General features: G+C 43.2%; 2 long non-coding RNA genes across 2 annotated transcripts; both read left to right on the top strand.

The window, feature by feature from the left end:
• Positions 1-729: 729 nt before the first annotated feature.
• LOC122538309 lies at positions 730-4563 on the top strand. Its single transcript, XR_006308841.1, has 2 exons — positions 730-4300; positions 4378-4563. It is a non-coding gene; the product is annotated as an uncharacterized LOC122538309 (long non-coding RNA).
• A 14860-nt stretch (positions 4564-19423) lies between these two features.
• Positions 19424-21358, top strand: LOC122538307. The gene is made up of 2 exons (XR_006308840.1): positions 19424-19784; positions 20325-21358. It is a non-coding gene; the product is annotated as an uncharacterized LOC122538307 (long non-coding RNA).
• Positions 21359-25202: the final 3844 nt, after the last annotated feature.

Consider the following 25202-nt stretch of genomic DNA (forward strand, 5'->3'; position numbering starts at 1 on the left):
CCCGTGTATCTCGAGAAAAATATAATCACGCGGCCGCGCGCGACCCTGAGATGAGCTCTCCGCTGGCTCTCTTGGCTGGCGAATAAATTAATGGAAAAAAATGCGCGCAACTGGATCGTTAATTCGTATCGTATCATCGAGGAGACACGACGAGCGGCGGCGGCGGCGGCGGCGGTTGGTGGTGGTTGGTCCCTCGGCTGGAAATTTTTGCGACCGGTCCTCTGAGGATCCGCGAATTCCTACCGGGGTCCCGAAACTACGTAACGAGCGAACACGCATAATGATATTAATCAAGGCGGCGCGTTCGGCTTCCTTAAAATTGCCGGCAGGCTCAATTTCTCACTTAAAATCTAATTAGAGCTTGGGCTGCCCGTGGGGCCAGTCGAGAGACAGAGAAAAAGAGGGAGAGAGTGAAGGGGAGGGGGGAGAGGGAAGAAGAAGACGTGCCGAGTAGGGCCCCCGCGACTTCGACCTTTCTAAGGCACCACTTTACCAAATTGCAGTTTCCTGCCCTCGTGGATCGTCGACGGTCGATCGTCCCGCGTGGATCCCTGGCTTGTGGACCGAGCATCATCGCGGCCGTCCCCCGGGATCCGATTTTCGACGCTCCTCGCGGCACTTGGGACGTCCAGAACGAGCGGTCCGCCGATCGCGACGCGCGATCCACCGGACCCCTCGGACCGCCCTCGTTCTCCTCGGATTCGAGGTAAGACGCAGTCATTCTTTTTTTTTTTTTTTTTTTTTTTTTTTTTTTTTTTCATTCCCCGGGGTGCAACATTGGTTTTTAGAGAAAGATTTCAATTTTCAAAGTTTAACTGTTTTCTTACGGTGCGAGTTTCAAAATTTGTGTTAACGAGGATGTTGATTAACGTTATCTGCTCGTCGTAATTGACGGTAGATACTGGGACCATTCGAATCCACGAGGAAAGGTGATTTAAGAAGCAATTTGTAACGATAATTACAGAAAAAGGCGACTGTACAGTGGCGAACGAAAGGAGGAGTTTAAAAGATGAAGTGATAATTCCAGAATTCGCAAGAACGACGAATAGACGATCGATAATAATTTTGATATGAAAATTATTTTCGTATATATATGTGCGCATATGTACTAATATCACGTAGACAGTTATAAATTTTCTTTACACGGTCCATTTTTGAATTCTATTTTAAATTTTCCCTGTTTCTTAGTTTCACGCATGTTCTGCGAATATCTCGAATTTTACGTACGCTTCAAATTGTCTTGGTCTTATTCACTCTCGGTGGAATGGCCATTCATCGCCATCAGTTGATTCGAAACATATATTTAAAGCATAGAGAAATATTTCTGTGACTCGAGGTAGAGAGATAGGAACGAAAGGTCCTTGCGCAGGAATACACAGAGGGGATGGTTGTTGTAACGAAAAAAGGTTGAGAACGGTAGGGAAAGAAGCGTTCTTGAAGCCCGCGGGGGGAATTTACGATTGGAAGAGCGAGAAGGGTAATCGGCAGTCGCGAGATCGTGGATCAACTTGTTGCCATTCGTTAATTATTACCATCGAGTCGACTAGAGCGAGGCCCCGTGTTAGTCGTCGGGTCCGGGACCCAGGGACACACGGGGGTGTGGGTATGCCGAGAGAGGACAGGTCGGCAGCGAAAGAAAGTGGGAGGGGGAGGGGGTACAAGATCCGGAGGAGCAAAAAAGACGGTTCGATCGTTAGCAAGGTACAAATTTCGCCATTTGCCGCAATAAACCTTCGAACCCGCTTGTAACTTCTTCTTATGGGAGGCATGAGTAATCGCCTTGTTAGCCCTTATGGCCTATAGGCGCTCATACGCTCGCTCCCCTTGTCCATGGAAGGGGACAACAGCAACAACAACGACAACGACAACAACGACGACGACGTCGTCGTCGAAGGCAACAACGGCCGACATGCACGCACAACGATTGCAAAAAAGAAAAAAAAGAAAAAAGAGAGAAGAAAAGAAAACGAGTAGGAGAGAGAGGCTGATGGACGAGAGAGGGAGAAACCTGCGACGCGTATCTAGAGAAGAGAGAGGAGAGCAAAACGATAGGGGTATGAAACGCGAAACACACGCGATATATGTACCCCATCGACACCGAAGTCTGTGTAACGAGCGACGCAAAGGAGCCCGCTCGATTTCTCGCCAGGTAGTAGAGAAATCGAGGAGGACCGAGAGAAGAACCCCCGGTGAATCGGCGGAGAGAAGAGAAGAGAGAGAGCCGAGAGGAGGAAGCGAGTTCGAGGCATTCGCGTTGTAAGCAAGAAACGAGCAAAAAACGAACGCGCGCCAACCACGCGGACGGAAAACGAAAGAGAGAGGAAGAGAAAGAGAGAGAAGTGGACAGGGGGTGGAATCACTTTCGTATTTTCGCGTTTCTTTCCGCCTCTCACGGCCATGCTACGCCAAATTTAATTACCTCGCGCGCCGACTCCGCTCTACCACTTAATTAGTGACCTATAAATTAAAATATTCTCCCGCGCGCCGAAGGAATTTCGCGGAAGGCACAGCGGCGCGACAAGTGTCGCGTTTATTTCTCTCAATTCGAGATCGATCATGTTGCATCAAGTGGATGGGATGTTTCATTGTCAGTGACGGAATTACGAAGCACCTCGATGTGTCGTCTCAAAGCTCTTGAATGTCTTCGTTAGTCTCGGGTCTCGAAAGTTTTGAACATCTTGTAGATCTTGATAGATCTGTAAGCGAACGAACGTGTTACGTCAAACGGCTTTTTTTTTTTTCTATCGGTAGCTTTTCAAGATTTAAGATTTTCGTGATTTAACTTTTATTTCTGAAAACAATTTTTTCCTGGGGGGAAAAAAAAAAGGTCGTACGATAATGAAAACGTCTCTCTGTAAAGACATTTCGTATTATCCTGAATAATAACGCACAATTTTAAATAAAGAATTGTAACGTATATTGTTATGAAAAAAATTTCGAAAATTAAAAAAAAAAAGTGACACACTTCGTCCAATATGATCAAATATTAATATAAACTGACGAGTTTCGCAAGTATTCACGATAACGTGAAAAATTACGGTTTCGTAAAGAGGAGTTTGAACAATACATACATTCGCGCGAAGTTCTTTACTCATTGCAGCTTCGAAGACTAATTAATTACGAGGGCACGAGGAGAAAAGAAAATTTTCAATTCGACTACGAGATACGCGCGACACCGATATTGAAACTGGCCGATCGTTCTTCATCCCCTTTCCCCTTCTCGCGCGCGGGATAGTTACACTCGAGATACGGAGATACTTATATACGCATGTACGCGACTTGGAGGCGCGCGGATACGTGGACACGCGTGTGCGTATCCTTGCCTCGCAGTCGCGTGGCTCCATATCTTAAGAAGTAGCCAGGGGGGGTCCGGCGAAGGACAGCGAATGGGGACTAACACTGTTTTATCGTGTAACCAATTAATAACGTTTCCTTGGCCTCTCCTCCCCGTCCCTTTTGCTCCTCGCCTGGCTTTCGCCGAGAAGAAAGAAGAGATCTCTGCTTAAAGATACCCGGGCACCGTTCCGGGACCCCCGGAAGGCGATCTCAAACTCGTAGCTGGTCGATTCTGCGCCCTACGCGGAATTTTATTCGCCCTATTACACGCTCCCTATTCCTTGATCGCGACGATGAAAGAAATTACGATGCGATTTACGACGTTATAGTCGCTATCGGTTTTATTTAATAATTAGTAATTGAAGTAGAGTTTGATTTAATTTAATTGAATAATTAAAATAAAAATGAACAGAAATTTTAAAGCTTAGACGGGAGAGATGAATTAATTGTCTTTCAACACTCTGTTTGATTTTGTTTAACTATTTAGCACCCTTCTAGCACCCTTAGTGCCTCGCAGCAACGATACATTATCGTCGACTATACAGGAAATAATAAAGCGAGAAATAACAAAGACAATTCTTATATTTTTATTTTATTTTGATAAAACTGGGTCTCCTGTATCTTACTCCTGAAACTTGCGCAAAACTTTAATGAGAGTGTTTTTACTTGAGAATTATAAATTTCGGATCTCGTATTTTATCTCATGTTATACACATATACCCGATAGCATGAACTTATAATAAAGCTACAATACATGTATATAGACCTGTAATATACTTATAATAGACCTAATTCTCGATTACTTAAAAAGAGGAAAAGAATAACTAAAGCGAGGGTAAACAAGAGAAAAAGTCGTTACGTTAGAAGGACAGGTGCATTTTCAAAGGCAATGATAGACGCGTGGGGAAGGTGTTAACCTTGTTAAACTACACGCTACATTGCACATCCCGGCCCGGTCGTATCGGTACGTCCAAATCCGGATTTTGGACAATTTGTTGGCGAACGTATGACATTAAGTGGGTTTTGCTTGTGATGTTGCAGCTTACAGATTTGTCTCGTATCGTCCTGCTGCAAGCGATCGTTCCAGAGCCCTGTCGCAGCCAGACATCGTGTCAGTGTGGAAAATTGCATAATTACAATAGAATTTACGGTATAAGTTGTGTTAAAATCAATGTTAATCGCTGTAGCGAAGTGGGGTATTACAATAAATACATTATTTTATGTAAACTGTCTATTTCATGTTCGTTTATCTCTACCTAGGTTGCGAGTGTGCGAGTGTCTGCGAGCTGCGAGATGACGAGGATGCCGACGTCGACGTCGTAATCGACGTGACCGAAGAGAGAGTGAGAAAAAGAGAGACAGAAAGAGAATGAAAGAGAGAGAGAGAGAGAGAGAAAAAGAGGGGGGGCACATTTATGTAGCTTCCGGAGGAAGAAGCTCGATCCTCTCGCCTTTTTTCTAGGGTCGTTCGCCGACAACCGAGGCAAAGAATCGTAAAAGAGCGGGCAGCAACGGGCAGAGTCGGCATCTGCGATGCGCAATTAACGAAAGGGTTTTCGCGAACGAAACGCGCGCGCGATACGCTTCCCCGCCGCAGTCGTCGCTGTTGGTGTTGACAAGCCGTTTGATTTATAACGAGCTTTTATTTTTTAATCCCGGGCGCAAGTGTCAGCCTTCTTCCCTTGCTTCTGTTCGCCTCGCTCGTTACTCTTTGGTCTTTCGCTCTCGCGGAATTTTTGTTCCGGCAAATTTATCGAGCCACGTCGAGTCGTCGCCTGAGAGAGCTAGTCTGACCTTCGGAATTGAAACGAGTTTAATTTACGTGGAGAAATAAGTCGAAAAGAAAGAGCAACGTTTTTTTTTTTTTTGTATGTGTGTGTGTTTGTTTGTTTTCGAGAGGATGGAATTTGAAAATTTATAGAGGGTGGTAGGGTTGTTTAAAGAATTGAGAAATTTTTCCAATTGGTTTTTTTTTTCATTGGCAATTATTAAACGAAAAGTCACAATTTTCTGAGACGCGTGAACTTCTCTTTTCAATTTTGTTTCAAACGCGAAGATTAGAAAATGACTAGGTGTGTTCTCACTTCCTTGCACAGAATCAGATGTATAAAAGATTGGTATACTTGAAAAATATTTATTTACAAAAAAGAAGTATATTATTTGGAACAGAGCACGCCGATTTTGAAAAATTTTAATTGTCGCTGAAATGGCAACAATTATTTCCAACGACAGGAATCAATTTTAAATTAATTTTGAGCGAAAAGAATTCTTTTGAACACAATCCTATAGGGATTCATCTCCTTAAACGGTACTTGAATTTTTTTTTTTTAATTATGCGCAAGCACAGTTTTCCAGTAGCTTCCCTAGTAAATTTGTGTTCGATTCGTCGCTTCGAAAACTGGCGTTTTAGATCGAAATCAAAGTCGAAACGATGCGACGAGGAACGATCGTGTCGCGAAACTTGGCGGATCGGGACGGGTTCGCGCTTAACTCGGGGCTTGGGACTCGGGGGTACTTAACCCTCGGGATGGGTTACGAAATGACTTTATGGCAGATCAGAGGCTCGATTCGGATTGCATAAGGGGGTGCGTCTCGTCCAAGGATCGTTTCGGCCGTCTGACAACGAGCAGAGACCCTCGAGGATTTCGCAAATGGAATCCTGATTGCACGTACGTACGCGCGACGTCCGTGTTATCCTTTCGTCGGTCGTCATTTTGAACAAAAGCGGCGCGTGCGTGTGTACCCTCTTTCTCGTGAGTTATTGAAGAAGCCTGGTGCACAAGTCCGTTGTGCAAATCCATTTTCCATAGTTATATTTTGATATATATATATATTGATCGGTGCTTCGTTGTTATTTATCTGTACAAATTGATCAATGACCGTATTACTGTATCGCGGATCAGTGATTCAAAAATCACTTTCTACTATAAATAAATTCATAATTTTTTTTATTGTACATCTTTTTAACAAAATTCTTTCGAAAGAAATTTCTGTCTCTTCTGAAAATGCTTCTGAAAGAAATAATTTTTAGAACGTAAAAAAAAATCGTGTTTGAACTTAAATTTAATTTGAAATTAGTTTTTTTTCTTACATTTTGATGTTTTATTAAAGAAAATAGGTATGGAGGACAATATTTAACAATCGTTGAGAAAGCGTATATCCATTGAGAGCTTTATGAAGCTCTATGAATTATTTTGTAGTTATTCATAGTTTGGTCTGAAATTTTTTATTAATTTTCAACATTCCGATAGGCAAGATCCGACACATTTATAAAAATGTATTTTCATATATTTAAATTTTTTCTATACACAGGATAAATTATGTATTTTGACATCGAGAAAACGTGTGTTTTACGAAAAAACAACCGATATAAAAGTTGCACGGCGCCTAGGGAAGAAATCTTCACTTTTTCTCAGTTTCCCGTAACATTCGAAACCTAAACCTCGAAGTTACTACAATTCTCGGGAAAAAAAAACGCAAACTTCTCTTTTCACAAAAGAGAGAGAGAGAGAGAAAGAAAGAGAGAAAGAGAGGGATGAAAAGTGCAAACTCGGTGAAATTCCAAGACGATGAAACGGTTAAAGGCAACGACACGAGGCAATTTCGGGTGACGATGGACGCCGAGTTTGAGCACCTCTCTCTTTGTAATTTTACGTTGCCGTGGGGTGGCTAAAGCTGACGCAGTGGGGTAGGTGGTCGAGGTATGCCCAGTAGCCAATTCCCGGCTCTGGCCTCGACTCGCCGGGTCCATTCATCGCCGAGCACTACGTGACCGGTTTACCAATCCAGCTCTTCCTACACCAACACCGACGCGCCCCTGTCCCGAGTCTCACTCTACCTTTTCGCTCGCCGCTGCCGCCGCCGTCGTCGTCGTCGTCGTCGTCGTCGTCGTCGTCGTCGTCGTCGTCGACCCGCGTCCGCTACCTTCGCGTACGCGTTTCGTCTACGTGTATCTGCCAGGCAACCCCTCTGCCCCGAGTCATATCGACCGGCTTTTCCCCGTTGCTTCGAATTCCCCTTGCGCGCCGATACCCAACGTCTCTCTCTCGTCCGATGCTTTCCCGATGGTTTCTCTTCTGCGACTTTCCCGATCTCCTCCTCCGTGTCGAGTTTCCGTCCGAATTTTTCGGGGGAAAATCTTGAAACATGTCGACACGCCTACGCGAAATCTTGACTCAGAGTTAGAAGCTGCGTATGATACGAGGGCATTAAACGACATACGTTATACGTATAGAGGATCAGCAATCACCGCTTTAAATATCTTTGTTGTTTTTTGGAGATGTGAAAGAAGTTTGTTAATCCCTTGGTACATAGTGACTTGTTGACGTTAAAATGAAACGAATAAATATCATTCTCTGGTCATATCGAATTTCATTTAATTCGATGTAATATGTCAAGAGTAAGTAGAGAGGGGAGCGATAACATTTTTGTAGCTGAACATTTCAACATCACCTCCACCTTAATCGATATACAACTCGATGTTCTCTATATAAAAACAAGTACTAACCTACGTACATGTTAACCTTACGTCGAGATGTTTCAACTTCAATTTTCCAAAATTTATCATACAGCGAAGGAAAAACGCTATTCCTAGATCTATTGAAGTTTTAGTACTCGAAAGGAGTTTTGTTCCCTCGCAGAGGGTGTCGCTGGTCGCATTTGCCCCCAAAAACGAAATAAAAAAAAAAAAAAAGAACAAGAAAGAAGGAAGGAAGGAAGGAAGGAAGGAAGGCTGTGACTCGATCGGCTCGGTTTCCCCGCGATGATGACATGTTAATATATGGATACGTAGTGCATAAGAGCGTGTCTGGTTCGGGTAGGAGGAACTGAGGTGAGGAAGGGCACCGAGGTGGTGGCAAGCACGAGCCAAAGGAGGGCCACCTTTCCTGCCGGATGAGTTTCTTTTCGATTTGAAAACGAACGGGTCCTCGGCCCTGACATCCCGAGTCATTGTCGCCCTGCCTTCTTCATCTGCATACAATGCCGGAGACATCCGCGGCTCGAACCACCACTCCCCCCTTTCCTCCCCTCGCGCGCCGCCCTCTGTCTCCGACGACGTCTCGACGAGCCAACGTATCATCGGAATATCGTTAATATGGCCGCCCATCGAAATTACCGAACCCACCGGGATAGAGCCGAGGAGAGGGACGACGAATGTGTCCACGTGTTCGCTTGCTTTCGAATTTCCTTCGGTCGTAATTTTTTCACTCGCCGTTCGATCGATCGGCCGTTGTCCACATCTCACGTCGATTGTCCACGATCGACCGATCGGCGGATCACTACGAATGTGAAAAAGAAAAAGAGACGGATGACGAAGAAACGTCGGTGGAGAAATCTCGAGGCAGCGAGAGGGAAGGGAAAGAAGAGAGTGCTCGATTAAGAGCAGAAGGTCGAGCTCGTAACAGTTAGTCGCGCGCCCCCTCTTTCGAATCCGAATAGTGGCAACAGTTGCGGTTTATGAAATTAAATCCACCCTGATGCCGCTGCTCGACACACGCGGCTCGCGCTACGCCAATTTCTTCTTGACTGGCAATGCGGTGCATTGTATCGTTCGGTTTGTATTGGCGAGTAGCGACGCGATTGGTAAAAATCGGAAATCTGTACAGAAATTGGAGAGTACGTGTTCGCGATATGAATAGAAGCGCAAAGATTGATGGAATGAAACAGATTGTGCATTCGCAAATTTTTGCTATTCTTTTACTTATTTTTCGATATTAAATTATACTTTTATTTCTACTTTGCAGCGGCATTTGATGCTGACGAAATTATTTCCAATTAAAATACGGAGCACAGAGTATACCTGTATAAGATCAATTTACGTACTGAATTAATTATTTCATTTTATTATTCATAGTCCAACTTGAACTAGAAGTCAATAATCTCCGCGGCGAAGCATCAAATATTACGTTCCCCTGTGACGAAGTCTCTCACGTTATCTCAGTATAGATATTGTAGTAATGAAAGGGTTTAAAAATATGCAACACTGAACTCTAAAACATCTGTGTACTCCCGCCGTAATGTTCCTCGCGATACCACCTCTGTTATAAATGACAGGTCATCGAACGAATCGTTGTAATCGAGGAGAGATCGTGTTCGAAATCAAGCAGAACGCGATAGTCTTTCGAGCGAGAGAACTCACAAGGGATTCCTTCTCGTATTTGTCGCGAGTGGCACGCGTGCACGCGTACGATTTATATTTGGGTGGAGGGACGAGAGTGGGACGCGTCTCTCGGCCACGCTCTCTATAATATCAAGCACGAGCGTGGCCACCTTTATCTCTGCTATTAACCCCCGGCAAGTAATTAAATTAAATGATCCACGGTCCCTCGATCATCCGGCTCGTAAGTGCCTATTTATTCCGACACCCTTCAAACGCCTGCGAGATCTTCCATTGCCGCGCGCGAACGTTGCGTGAATTCCGAATCCCTCGTCCCTTCGAGTTTCTTCAATTGCTCTCCCCATTCACGACGATCGACTTTGAAAACGCGTGGTCGTCGTTCGTACGTTTTTCATTCGAAGAGATCTAGCCAGTTTTAGGCCAAGAATAGTCGGAAGTAGGAGGAGATTGCGTTCTGGAAGAGCAGAGTATTGGTTCGGATTGTTGATAGATATATATAGAGAGTTATGTACAACTGTAGGTGGTCTGTGAAAATAAGGTAAGGGGAAGAGTGATATTCTTCTTATGTAAGAGTTTGCTTTCCGAGAACATGGAGAATTGTAAGTTTATCGATAAACTTAAATTTTTTATTTTATATCGTTGTAACGTACGAGACGAATTGTTATTAACGTATCGAAATAATTGAAATTGGCTTGGTGCATTTGATTTCAAATTCGATTTCATGGGAAACGCGACGTCTCGCGAAAGGAATTTATTCAACGCATGTTCTCGCGCATGGAACAACCTCCTCTTCGTATCCAGTTCGAAACGAACCATGTTGTATTTATTGAATTTCCTGAGCTTAAAAATCAATAGCTGGAGTTTCTCAAATTTAGAATACAATTAACTTCAGCTGTACCTGTTGTACGCTGTCAGTCTTGCCTTCTTCCCTAGAAAATTTTCACGTACTTTTACGTACTTGGAAAATCAGCTTTCGACTCGACGTAGTGCCAGCAGTTACTACGCGACACCCCGTACGTGGATAGGATCGGAAGATACGGGGACCCTTGCGGGGCCGATCCGAGCTTTCTCTCCCGAGCTTTCGCCAACGCGACTCGGAGAAAGAAATCAGGGGGTAGGGGAGGCACCGAGGGGCCTACCGCGGCACGAACCTCGCACGCGTTATAGCGTTAGACCGTGGAAGAGGGTCGAACGACGTTGCTGGCAAGCTCCCTCGGGAAGCTGCGCACCATTTTGCATAAATCGCGAGACACCCCGCTGTAGCGAAACCTCAGGGAGTTAGCGGAATAGCTGGAATTCGCCGTGGCAGCGATCACGAAGGGATGAAAGTGTCGGAGCCAACCGACTAGCCCCCCCCCCCTCCCCCCTGATATTTCCTTCCCTTTTTCTCAACAATCGCGAACGCCACGGAACCTTCTCTGTAGACACGGTTGAAATTTTCTCGATAATCCGCGGAATGCCAAAGCAAAAAGAGGGACAGAGAGAGAGAGAGAGAGAGACAGAATAGCGATGGTTAGAGTCATGAAGTTTGACCATGGCTAGAGTTCGAGTGGGCCAACGGGGTCCCTCAAAGAGCACCCTCTTTCGCGGCTCGGCGGCTTAATTCAACAATAACGGCAATATGCTTTCTCTCGCGGTAACGGAGCGGTATCGTTTTATAGTCGTAGTTGCGGTATTTTGGAGAGGAGGATTGCAACGGGGGATCTAACGAAGGGCACTTGTGTCTCTGACACCGGGGGATGGATTTCATTGTCGAATTGAAACGGCTCTACTGCCCATAGAGAGACGTCGAGAAGAGTAAAAGAGAGTAGTCTATCTAGACGCGACGATTGTGTTTCACTTGCAGTGAGTTTCGTTGTTAAATTATTAATTGGTATCATTGGACAATGGGAAACGTGGGACTTTAAATTGTTTTCAATTTTTCATTAAATTTGATTTCGTCACGTACCTCTGTCGCGAAGATTATATAATAAAATAGAGAGTATAACAATGTCGTTTTTTAATACGAAATTTTATTTTTTAAAATTATTATCACTAGATGGCAATGTTTATTAAATTAATTAGAAAAAAAACAATCCTTAATAAAATGTAATAGAGTAAAGTTTTCTCAACTATCTGTAAACCCAATGATAGTATTTGAGGATTAACTCTTAACTGGTATCGTTGGATATTGGAGACTGCAACAGTTTAGATTTTTTAGATTTCAAACTACTTAATTCTGGAATTTTTCATTTCATTGAATTTTCTTGCTAATCTCAGTCACGGATAAGGATGGATGGTTTGCTAAAGCTTTGTTAAAATATTTCCAGCAATTGTGGCATCTTGCGGGTGTAGAGGCAACAATGTCATGTGGATGCAGAAATATCCAGCAATAAATTAATTTTAGAACCTTGTTCGTTATAAGACGCATTTTAGGATTAGATACACTCTTCATAGTAAAAAGAAGGAGAGATTTAATGAGAAAAATAGCATTTGCTCGTTGTAGAATACTTACTATAGTTATTACGAAGTTAAACGAACATTAGTACAATAAATGAGAACGAATCTGACATTGGATGAACATTGCATTATGATATACATTTATACGTCTATTCTATAAACATCCAAACTGAAAAAAAAAAAAAAAAAAAAAACAATGGCTAAGGGTGTAATTAACAGAGTATCGCGAACGTTGTTCCATGGAGAAGACGTGTTCGACCTTGGCGAATTCGCGACAGCATCGGCGACTGAGCAAGCCGAGCTGATAGGAAAAAGTGAAACACATTTGGCTGCGTGGCGTTCCGACTGTCTGGCGTTCGTTAGTCGCGAATCGCCGAGCTGGGAGGTAGGTTTTTTTCGAAAAGATCCGCGGAGTCATTAGCGGGGACAGTAGTCGGGCGACGCGGCTGAACGATCGATCGATCGATCGATCGATCGATCGAGGACGATCGCGATTGATCGCCGGATAAGGCTCGTCCCGTGGAGAACCGGTAATGCGCGGCATCCTTAGACGTACCTTGCGTTATAAAACGGTAATCGAGCTGCCGCGACCGGTTGCATCACTTTCGCGTCGGATTTAAGTCGAGTCTTCTCAACCCTCGTGTGTTAATTTTTGACGTTGATTTTTCTTATAAATTGTCACGTGTGGTTTCGCAGCACACGCGATATATATAAATACGTGTAATCCTTTGACACGCATTTAGTATACATTTTCGATATTTTTTTTATTTTCAGTTTACTTCAGATAATTTAGTTTTCTGAATTTGTAGCTATTACACTTGCACCACAGTTCGAAGGATTCAGAATCAAGTTAAACAGTGCAAGTCCCTTTTCATAGAAAATAATTTACCTTTGTTCTGAAAATCTGCAGTTAGCATCGTAATAATTACACGACAGTGACTAAATTGTCCCATCAGCTGAAGACAATAAAATGGTATTTATACGACACAGAGTTGTTTTCAATGACAAGTAACTTGCGTTGATTAGCTTCTGAACTCTTCCAATCACGAATTCAACGTGTACCACCTTTATCAAATGAACATCCCTGTCGCTTTGAATATTCTTGTCAACAAGAAGGCCGAGCCTTCGACGACGAGAGTCGAAGAAGATCGATACGAAATTAAACATCTACGCAATTGATTTTACTCTATTTATCGTCTAAAGAGAACTTTGCAAGTTTAATTTATCTTTTCGTTTCATAACGTTACATTACTTTCTCACCAAGGGTAAATTTACGTTTAGAAAACGTATAGACGTAGTCTACAGTAGATACTTGATGGATTTCACATATCAGTAGTGACTTTTTTCTTTTCTTCTCTCTCGACTCTTTCTGCGCGACAATTCGTGATCGTTGGCAAGGCAAAGAGAGGAGGACTCTAAGCGCTGGTTCGAATCGGAGACGCGACTCGACGCGACAGAAAGCAGGAAAGATCGAAATGAAAACCAAGCGGTCGGATGGCAGAACAAGACAGGCTTACGCAAGTCCCATTCCTATAAGTTAAGATTAACCTTGCTTAGCGGCGTGGAGAGCGTGGAGAGAGAAGCACGGGGAACTCGCCCGAACCCGGTCCGGTTAACGAACGAGGACGTTTGACGGGATTAATTTATGTCCAGTTTGGTAACCGAACGGACCGATACGAGCCTCCATATCAAGAGAAGAGAAAACGTAGGAGAAAGACGAGGGAACCTGGGGAAATCTTCGATCGAGGGGACCTCGGTTTTAAGGAATATCACACCGAGTCTCTTACCACGGTTCTTTTTTTCTTTTTTTTTTTATTTTTTTTATTACGCGTTTCCTCTAACCCGTAATTCTGTCTCGAGGATTAACGGTGAATGGACGATCGCGTTGCCAAATCCATACTGTGCTCGAGGATGAATGAGAAAATCCATCTTCCTCCGAGGAGTTTCATTTTTATCTTATTTGCGTGAATTAAAACAATAACGTTCCTCGTGACTTATTGTTTTTTCGTCTATTCGCTCCAGACGACTCCGTTCATATTTTCATAGACACGGTTTAGACATAGTCGTTTATAGATTTCTTTTATTTGTCTTAGCGATCACCAGGGGTGCCATAAAAATACCTTGTAGCTGCCTAGTCGATCGTGTAACGAAATTAGTTGGATCGTGATTAAGTATTAAAAATCGTGACACGACGCGACATTAGTAAACTTCTTCTCTCGAGCCGTGAAAACTTCGAGCTTAGCTATTGTAAAACAGGATAATAGAAAAAAGAATTGGAAGGTGAGCTGGATGAAGTGTTCAAGAATAGAACGGCTCTTTTTTTTTCAGCGAGATGTCAAACGATCGAATGATTTAATCAAGAAAGGGCAAGACACGCGCATTTGTCCGGCGATCGGACCCACCTAACGGTAAGCGTTGTATCGCGCAAAGGTCTGGCCCCTGTCGCACGCGCGCTTACGCTTAGATGGTTTATAAATCGCGTGGCCGATAATATCGGCGCAACGATAATAAAGGCCTGGTCTCGGGCCATTGCGCACCGGTCAACTCGCTAAAACCTCTCTCTCGTTCTATCTACGTATCTACAGAGAACTGTTTTTCATACTTGTTGAATTATATTTGGATGTCTAGCTTCTCTTCGTTCTGATCATTCATTCTCATACCAAAATGGTTAAAATGACCATTTGAATGTTCCTGTTATAAATATGAAACATTTCTGGAGACTTGATGGAGATTCTTCGTAAAATGCCTAAATTGTGTACACTATTGTATTGTGAAAGATTTCGAAATTTTATACTTTTTGGTCGGTCGGTAGTTCTAGTAATGAAAAATTCGTAATCTGACAGTACACACGTGGAGATCCAGCGGGACGACCGACTACTACTCTCGACCATGTCTCGCTGCACGTCTCGGCGCGGTACGATGAAAAATTTCTTTTAAATCGTCCGTCTAATTGCGATTTGACGAGCTCGGGCTTCGCTTACGCCGGAGGCTTCCGTGGCGGCGATCCGGTCGCGCGTTGTTGTTCAAGGCCCATCAACGGCATGATCGATGATCCACCCAGCGAGGCGAGGAACTTGCCAAATTTCACGGTGAGGCTTAACGAGCATTCGCGGAACGATCGAACCAGTCCCTGACGGCTGAACCAACCGGGCCGTACAAACAAAATTTCCTCGACGATCGCCGGGCAGCGAGCGAATTGTGTGCGTGGCGATTTAAACGATCTGGACCGACGAATTTATTAAGAGACAAGTGCAATGTCTCTGGAATAATGGAATTTCCGGGAATTCGAAATTTTACGAGTCTGTTCTTATTATTGTTTCAGAGAACTGACGTAAGCACGAATTGCGAAAATAAAGAATTGACGTGAATGTTGGATAAATTGTCTTAAAGTTAGTTGGAATATTTCAGAGATTCGAAAGATTTCATTCGCGCGATTTCTTAAAAATGTCTTTCGTCCTCGTCCGCGTCGCATTTGAATCTTTTTCACTCTCCTCGGATCGGTGTGCTTATCCCCGGAAGAAAAGAGAACGAAATGGAGAACGAGAGAGAGAGAGAGAGAGAAAGAAAGCTGACGGCAGGAGCGAAAGAGGAGGCAGAGACAGCTCGTTAAAGTCGCTAGTCCGATTTATTTATCGCGAGAGGAAAGCAGGCTTAGCGGGGATCGGTTCGACGGTTGGGTTCATTGAGCAGCGGCCGGTGTCTGGATCGGCGAGTGATTGATAGTGATTTGGCAGATAGCGATCGGTGAACGCGAGGAGGTGTGCACCTGACGGTGCGCGCGAGACGGAAACAGAGAAGGAGGAAGATCGGTTTGGTGGCGCGACTACGACTCCGGGTTCTTCAGTTCGAAACCATTCGACGGTCTAAAACAGAGGAGAAAGAGAGAAGGATGGAGAAAGGACGAATGAGAAAGGGAGCAAGAGAGAGAAAGAGAGAGACAGAAACGAAGGTGGCTGCTTCTGCGTGCTTCGAAAACCCGTGGAACCTATTATCCGAGGTAGGCAGCGGCTATCGGCGAGCAGCATCTTTCCGTGTGGGTGTCCGAATACCCTTAAGACCCCTTAAGTCAGAGTGCCACCCTGCCGAGAAAACCGCCCCCGCGAACTGTTCGCTAGACACCTCCTTAGACACCCTTTCAATTTCCTATATGCCCGATAATCATCTACTCGGCCGGATCTCACCGCGGGGTGGAACCACCTTCTACCTCCCCCTCCTACCTTCCTTTCTTTCTTCTCCTTTTCTCTTTTTCTTTCTTTTTTTTTCTCCCCCTTCCATCTCAACCTCCTTTTCGTTCATTTCACCTTTTCGATTGCTCGTCTCTCTTGCCCTCTTTCTTCGTCGCCGTTGAGGTTCCGCTCGATATCATTCTCGCTTTTCTTCGGTGTATCGAGGACATCATTGTTGGACGTAATTGAAAGCGTTATATACCGAGATCGAGGATCGATACAGCCCGGGGACGAGAGTATCAGGGCTTGGTTTGGACTAGTAAGTAAATTAGGATCGGATTAGGTGGTGGGGAAGAGTTCAGGCCGGAAATCGTTCTTGCAATCGGTCATCTCGAGGAGAAGCTGTGGCTTCACATCTGCGAGATAAATTACGATTAGACAGTTGTTGTTTTTATTTGCGCATAAAGGTATACGGGTAGTAGCCGGTTGGAATTGAATGGGGTGAGATGTAATGTTAATAGACGACACATGTAAAAGGAATTAATCGCGTAACGAGCGATCAGCACAGGTATAATACCTGTGTAATGACGATAATATTCCTGAACAGTCTATGAAGTTGTTAATTCATTTATATACCGATAAAATGTCAGATATCACCTGCCTGCATCCATTTCCAACACCATCAGGTTATTACGAAGTAATGAATTTTAGATAATTATTATTAACTTCTTGTTTGATGATACCTAGTTACACTCGTGGCGTGAGTTATGGTTTCGATACGAAGGAAAAAGCAATATTTAAATATTAAATTCGAGAAAGAAATACCTATCGCATACGTATCGAATATTTAAATATTAAATTTCGTATTGAATGTTTAAATATTAAATTTCGAATTGTACATAACAAATGCCCATTACGATTAGAACATTGTCGTGTAACAATGTCCCGGACCAAGACGATCGAGAGAAAAATCGCGCGAGACAAATGATTAATATCAGTTAATAAAAAAGAATGAAAATTACGATCAGTGTTGCTGAAAGATTCACCCTGGCCGGAAGTCACCCAGAAAAGTTCTCTCAACGGTCCTTCTTCACGGTCACCCTAACGCTTCTTAGAGAAAGAACCTCTCGCTCGACGTCCGTGACAGAGCATTGTTTCCTCCGCGGTCTCGTAATCTATAGCCCTTAAATTTTCTAAAGTACTCAATCACCCGGCGTATTTTTATGCAAACGCCCGGCTTGCACGGAGGATCCCTCCGAGCCTCGGCGGCACGTCACAATAAACTCGTGACGTACGAAATCTACCGGCGACATAAACTTCGCGCGCGTATTATTAACCGGTGTTTCACGAGGCCTCGCGTCAGGTCGTGTCCCCCCTTACCTGAGTCCCGTCAGCCTAAAGGTCTTGATACGTCGCTACCGTCACGGAAGACTCGCTGTCGATCCCCTTTGCTTCATATCGCCAGTCGTTGTTCGTTCTTGAACCAAATTTAAAGAATAACAGAATTTTGGCAGAGAGTTTAAAGCTAGCTATTTCAAACGTTTGCAGAAAGTACCGTAATATATTATATTTAATTTTTGTTTAATCGTACATTTAATTGTATATTTTATTTTTATTTAGAATGTAGATTATGTTGTAATAAGTCAAATTATTGTCACTAGATGGCAATGTCTATTAAATTTGAAAAGAAAAAGACGACATTACTTGATAGATAGCCCTAAATACTTCCTTATTGTATTATTAACTTTCTTCTCGTACCTTGCACTTTAACCTCGTTGCTACGAGTAATTTACTTTAGTTCCAGCGGTTAATAGTCTCGAAATTCCGAGACAATATTCGAACTCTCTCTAGACAGTCTGGGGGATGTATGAAAACTTTCGGACACTCGAGAACTTTGAAAGTTCGCCAAAATATCGGTCGGAGAGCGATAGACGAAGACCAACGTGTGTGGGCACGCGTGCTCGGATCGCAAAGGTCGAGCAATATAGCAGTGTTCGGCCACCGGCTGCTGCGGCTGTTGGTTGGTCTTCCTCGTTGCTGCGCGAGGTCTCGCGGCCGGTTAGACCGGGGCCCTCTTCTTTCTACTCCCTCTCGATTCTTCCATCTCGATCCTTGGACCTTTTCTCCTTCTCTCTCTTTATCTCGCTCCACCGCGATGTCCGGTCTCGTCCCGTCTCTTTCGAGTTTCTCTCTCCTTCCGCCGTGTGGTGGTGGTTCAAATAAGTCAAGCCCGCTTTTATTCTCCGTCTCTCGGATATTCTTTATAGCTGCGGTGGTGGCGTCCCTAGGTCCACCACCGCGCGGGTCCTCCTTCTTTTTCGATACACGTGTGCGTTGGCTACGTTATGAAACGCAGCGAACAGCAGGAGCAGAGAGCAAGCAGCGGCGCACTGGCGCAAACTACAAGAAGCGAACGGATACGAGAGATCGGACCTCCTCCCTGCTCCGTCCCTTACTTATTGGACAGTTTACACGCCGCGCGTTTTCGTGGCCCTCGGCGTACTCCCGATTATACGAGCTCGCGTCTCTCTCTCTCTCTCTTTCTCTTTTTGTCTTTTTTCGGTCACGAGAGCATTCGTATATCAAAGGAGCAGCGTTGCACCTTCTTGAAATATGCACGCGCCAGCGTATATGTAGCTTCTCCTCTAGCGATGGTAATTGCTCGTTGTATTCTTAAAACATTTTTCGCGTTTTTTCTTCGAAGTTTAGATGGTTCTTGTTGGAAAAGTTGGACGGATTGGTTTAAAGTTTGGACGGTTCTTTTTTTGTAAATGGATTCGTTTCTAGAATGTGTACGCTCTTCGTCCGTAAATCGCCAGATGAAATTGTTGGATGCAAGAAATTTGATGACAAAAATTATAATATAATTCATGGTGTTTAGATCGTAGAAAGATGGCATGATTGCGAGTAATTTTTCATCATTTAATTCATAATTTATGATACAGTGCGATGATCTGTCGTATAACACGCAAAAGTTCTTCTGCGATAAATGCTCGTATTACTTGCTTCTTAATCCACGCCGATGTAAAATATATAACCGCGTTCGTTGATGCGCCATTATCGGTGCGAAACTTTACGAGCTCTCTTAACGACGAAAGTTCCTCGATATCAACTGATATCAGTTCGCGCTCCAATACACGTGCCGCGGTAATAAGTTTCGTTGCACCTATGCTTTCGACTTTTACGCGATATCTGGCTACCAGTATTCAGCGAGCGGAACAAAAGGGTCGAGCACGTTAATTGCAGAGAATGGATAGACACAGCAGCTAGGATAGAGGCGTATGTTGGGCGACGCGTTCGAGACACGATGAAAGGAGCAGGGTCACTAAGTGGCGGTAATTATCGTAAAAACAGTGAGTTTTTCGCAGCACCGTGACCGACTATTTATAGAGGCCTACTCACGTCGATCGTCGGCTGTGTGACATTTGTGTGCTTGAAGCCTCGTAGCTCCGTGCACCGTGCATTTATTTTAATACGCACTCAGTTGTACGAAGATCGAACGGTGAAAAAGTATCTATCTATTCAAGTTTGACGTGACGTCAATTTACTTCGTCGTGTCGTGTTGTGTATGTTGAGATTCAATTGTGGGACAGCAGTGGTTTGTCATTATACACTTGTGAAAGTTTCAAAGCTGCAATTAGGAACAGCAGCAATTCCCAAATTACTTAATTTCGATCACTTGACTTTCAATTTAGTCGACATTTATCATTGATTTACCTAACGCGGTGAGAAATTGAATGATTAAAAGAAAGAGAAAAATCAAAAGAATTGGAATCAAATTTAATTACAAAAATCAGTATCGCGGCGAAATTAGGTAAAACTCAGATCTAAAATTCGGCGACTTCATCCTAGATTGTACTAACGATATTGAAAATTCAGTAACGTAGATTAATCGATTCAGTAACGTTAATCGACCAAATTTTCCACAATAGCGGTGAAATTAGATAAAGATCACAGGGAATAAACAATTCGGTAATTTCATTCTAAATTATATACCAGTGATACTGAAAATTCACTCGCGTAAATTAATCGACCAAAATTCTAATTTGCTTAATTAATCTCAAATTATAAACGAGAAACGTTCGCGCGAAAATTGGCCACTGACGCGAGTCCCGCAACGTCAAACTAACTCCTGGAAGCCGTCAACCGACATGCTCACGACGCGGAACTATCGTTGCGCGAGTACGAAGAAGCAGAAGAACACGGTGTGATAAGGACCAGTGCGAGATCGCGTTGCTTACAAGCCGGTAATTTTCTGTTCGCAGGACATCATCTGGAGAGAAGAGGCGTGAAAGAGAGAGGTGTGTTGGCGAGGATGAAGAACGATGGTTATGCGACGCTGCGAGACACAAGCGGATCCTTTCAGAAGCGACAGTGTTTATCGACGTAATATTTGCTCGGTGTGCCCGCTCGCGCGCCACAGACGAGGCGTACGGTGAAATTTGTTTAATTTGCCGCGCGTGTTAATTTAATATAATTTTTCGCGCAAACGTGGCGCAACAGCGCGCGATCCGCTCGGAGGACGGGTTTGAAAAGGCTCCCTGTATACACGTTTGAAATACGTTTGCGATGCACGCTTTCGTTTCGTAATCGACGTGTTACAACGTGCACGCCTACTGTCCATAGAAAATTAAGAAAAATTTCGTTAGGTTTCTCAACTTTAAGAATGTTTTTCTTTATTCCCTGCAGTGTGTTGGGTCCAAAATCGAAACTAACGTCTGCTCAATTGAGACTAAGCGAGAAATATACAGGGTGATTCACGTAACTCGCATACCACAACTAAATTACGCGTACAATGAAAAATTGTTTAATACAGAAGTTGTATAGTTTTAAGGGAGGAAAAATAGGGCGTATCAATTTTTTGTGTGTGTTAAGAGGTTTCGAAATTTATTTTTTTCTTTAATTGGACCATATATTTCTCTCATCACAGACCGAAAGAATAGAATATTGAATTCCAACTAAAAAAGTGTCAAGTCACATTTGTCCTAAACCTAATGGTTAACGAGATATTTCACGATAATTTGTCTCGAGGATGAAAACTGCATTTGCTTGCAATAATTTATAAATTCCATTTGTATTTATCGTTCAAGTAGATCGTAAATTTGTGTACGTGAACTTTTACACGAGGTCTCGTAACGATCGAACGAAGTTTTTTTTTCAGCTGGTTTGAAGATTTTTCTGAACTTTGTTATTCCTGTTCTGGTAGTTTCGCGCGTCGCGTTTCTGCGGAAATCAACATTGTGCATTGTAAGGTGTCTGTGTAAAGTTGTTTCTTTCAAATATATACTTGTGGCAACAAGTCGCTTGGAATTCTTTTCGACTCGAACAGCAAGCAAACCGACCCGTTATCCTTCGATCCATCGTTCGCATTTACTCTTGATCCTCGCAGGCGCACGGCGAGCACTGAATCCATTTAGACGAGTTATGTCAATGGATTCTCGTTTTGTGTAAACGCGCGTCTGGGTTTGTTAATTTTCATTCAATTTACAAACATCATAATATTTGATTGATGTTGGCGAGAGTTGCAGTAACAATGGGTGCGCTCAAGTTTGTGAGAGTTAGTGAAGAATACGTAGGATATCAATTTTGTCCATCGTTGGACGAACCGATTCGAATCGTTAACGCGTGCCTCGTCGAAAACTTTCAGCGACGGTGAGCCGCTATGTACGCGAAAAGCAGAAAAACTCGCGAGCAACGTGGAAGGTTTGACGCGCGGAGATCGGGGGACGCACGTGTGCGAGGTGGCCACGTGGGTGCGACCGTGAAGTTAGGTCAGCTAGGTGGAATTCTGACGCGCGTGTAACTCCTTTCGAAATAACGGAATTTTCGAACAGGATTCCTTTGATCCTCGCATCGACGACGAATTTTTTATGCGAAAATTTTAATCGATTTTAAACGAGTTCCACCTAGCTAGATGATGGGAACTTGGAACGTGCGAAAGTCGAATTTTAGCGTTCGATATTCGATAATTTTGTGGGAGTCTCGAACGGACGTGGCTAGGTACATGTATCGGCTTTTAATTGAAAGAATTCTCGATTATTAGCACGACTAAAAATGGAAATAAATTTTGTCTTGCTGCACTTGAAGGATGAATAATGATATCAATTCGTGTTAACGTTGTGGTACACGTCAAATTGTATTATTATACAGCCATATAATTATAATATATATCTACAATTATGTTATATTATAATACAATTATTAATCTGTTGAATGCTTAAAATTACCAAAAGTGTAAGAGTCGTTGTACCGAATGAAAAGCATTTTAACAAATTAATCTTCAAACACATAGATCTTTTGACACATTTATTCAATATGCCACGATATTTCGCACTATTTGAAGAATTTCTCACAAGTAAACCAAATTGTATCATTATTCGTTACGAGATTTTCTACACGACGCTCCCAGTACGGACTCAAAGGATTAATTCAGAATCGGGTGGTTCACTCGAGGGTGAGATTCCCTACGTGCGCGTCAGGTGATTTAAATATTTACAATCTTGAAATTCCTGTTCCATCCCTCGATCCTCTCTCTTTCTCCCTGGCGCTTTCTTCTCGATTACGTAAGGAAAGGCCGTTATTTAAAAAAAAAAAAAAAAAAAAAAAAAAGCAAATCGATCGAATCGTTGTTGATGCATTTCGCTCTCCTCTACTTACCTCCTCCCGTGTAGGTAAGCCCGTGGGCGTGGGGACCTCGGTCCGGGCCGTCATGAATTTTAACGAAATCGCTTTATTATTTCCCGATATCGGGAACAAAAGTCCGGCCGGTTTATTAAATGAAAACAATTACGATCGGGGCTATCCGCGATTCCGATTTTAACGAGCGGTTCTTTGTACCACCGTCCCCGGGGTAAATTGAATTTGTTTATCCTATCCTGTGCGCGGAGGTGGCGCGGCGGACGTCGCTCGAGGAAAAAAAATCCTCCATTGGCCACACCATCCAGCGTGCCTTTGCTGCCTCGGTCTAATAAAATTATTATCGCCGCTGCCCGTTCGTTTCCCGTTCTTCCTCGTTTCCCCGTCGAACCTATAATCGTTCGCTTCGATCGTCCCGTTAATGGACGAAAATTAATGGAAACGCGCGTCGTGTTCGCGAGACGAGCGCGTCGCAACGACCTCGAAATACGTACGGCGGCACTCTGATCTCGAAAATGGGGCCATTTCGAGTTTTCCGTACAACCGTTCCGACGATGAACTGTCGTCGACGTGTTCCTGCTGTTTTCTGACGAATAACAAAGAAAAGGATGTGTTTCCTCCGTGGTTTGACAATCTGACAATGGTTTGACGTTGTTTGTAGGAAGATGTTCGGAGAATGAAGATGAACAGTGGATTCTTGGGCAGTTGTTAAAATGCAGTTTATGCATATTTCCATAAAAATTCGCAGTTCAATGAGATCAATGTCCCGTTGGATTCGTAAATCATATACTTTGTGAATTGTAGTTTCATAGATCAATATTTAAAAATAACTCGAACGCGGAAAGAAATTGAAGACTTATATAGTATAATATATCATATAAATACATTAGAAGCTTAAAAAAGAAAAAAAAAGAAACACATAAATTAGTTCATTAATTCAGGATTAGACTCTTATACTTTTTCCTGAGCATTCGACAGATCACGTGTGTAATGATACGATCATTTCACACGAAGTTATAGGAGTTCAAAGATCCGCAGTCTCTCGGTCGTTAATTTAACGATCCTTCAATTTTCCAACGATAAAAAAGAGAAGAAACGAAGGAGAAGAAATCTCTTCGTGAGAGAGGAGACGACGATCGAAACGCGCGTGTAGTGGCGAGTCAAATCGCGAGAATGACGTATTAGCCGAACGACGAATGGCCGCGAAATAATTTTTCGCCAATGTGTGTGTGTGCATGTATGTATGTATTCATGCATGTACGTACGCATAAATCGCGTGGCCAGCAGGGATTATTTATTAAGCGCTGCGTAACGACAAACACGCGCATACATTACAACACACAGCGTTCCTCGATGCCGATGCGTAGCGTAGCGTGGCGTGGCGTGGCGTGGCGTGGCGTGGCGTGGCTCGCCAGCTCACAGTAAGACGTCAACTCGCATTCTTCTATGAAACCGCTGCGTCTCGCGTTTTGTCACTGTTAATGAAGTTAGCATGGCAGCGGCGCGAGCAACAGCGTGTAACGGGCTTTCGTATTCATCGGTCAATTCGCATTAGCATTATACGTGCACCGATCTACTAGCGGCGGCTCTATAGCCGCCATTAATCCTTCACCTTTCGTGCGCCACCATTAATCACCGCTTTATCATTTTCCTATCGTTTTAATAGAATACACCGACGTGGATACACCTCACGGTGGTTCGGCAACGCGCGTTTCGACCTACATGTGGCCCCGGGCATCGAGCCACTTTTTTTTTTTTCTCTTCTTTTCGAACGAAAGCGATCGAAAGCTCCCGATTTAGTTGTTCAATGTATTTATTCTTATATGCATATGTTAGTTTTACTATTGACACGTTGGAGGGATTCGGCAGATTTTGGGAAGACTTGGAGAGAATAGTAGCTGATGATATTTTTCTATTTGGCAATTAAGCTTACGTTGAAGAATAACGAACAAGCGATCAATTCACTTTGATATTTCACTAATGCCGTAGGGAGATTCGATAATGGTCGATTGTGTCGTTCAAGGTTGAAGTGAATTTATAAAATAAAAATAATAAATAGGTGCATTGTTTCTTAGATATTGAAGAAATTGATATTCAAATAGCCATTCGTATGCACGAATATTAACATTGTATTAACGGTTATTAAATGTTTTAAAATATCTGTTAAATCTTCAGATTTTTTTCGAAGTCGAAGTCTCGCAATCGCTGATGAAATTTCTGAATGTTCAACAAAAGGTTCCAGTTTCGCAAGCCACTCTGATTAATTGTCTTTTAAGCTCAACTCTGTAATTGACTTCACTACATAAAACGACTTTTTTCAACCCAAGAAATCTCAAAACGCTCAGACTTTGCATCTTTGCCTACCAGCAACAAGTAGAGATATTAAACAATTAACGAATTACAATTCCACGATGTGAAAAAGAGAAAAAAAAAAAAAAAAAAAAATAAAATAAAAGGTATAAAAGTCGACCATGCAAACATCAACCAAACTTGAAAGCACTTGCCCA

Source organism: Frieseomelitta varia, unplaced genomic scaffold (assembly GCF_011392965.1).
Source record: "Frieseomelitta varia isolate USP_RPSP 00005682 unplaced genomic scaffold, Fvar_1.2 scaffold_981, whole genome shotgun sequence".
NCBI lineage: Eukaryota > Metazoa > Arthropoda > Insecta > Hymenoptera > Apidae > Frieseomelitta > Frieseomelitta varia.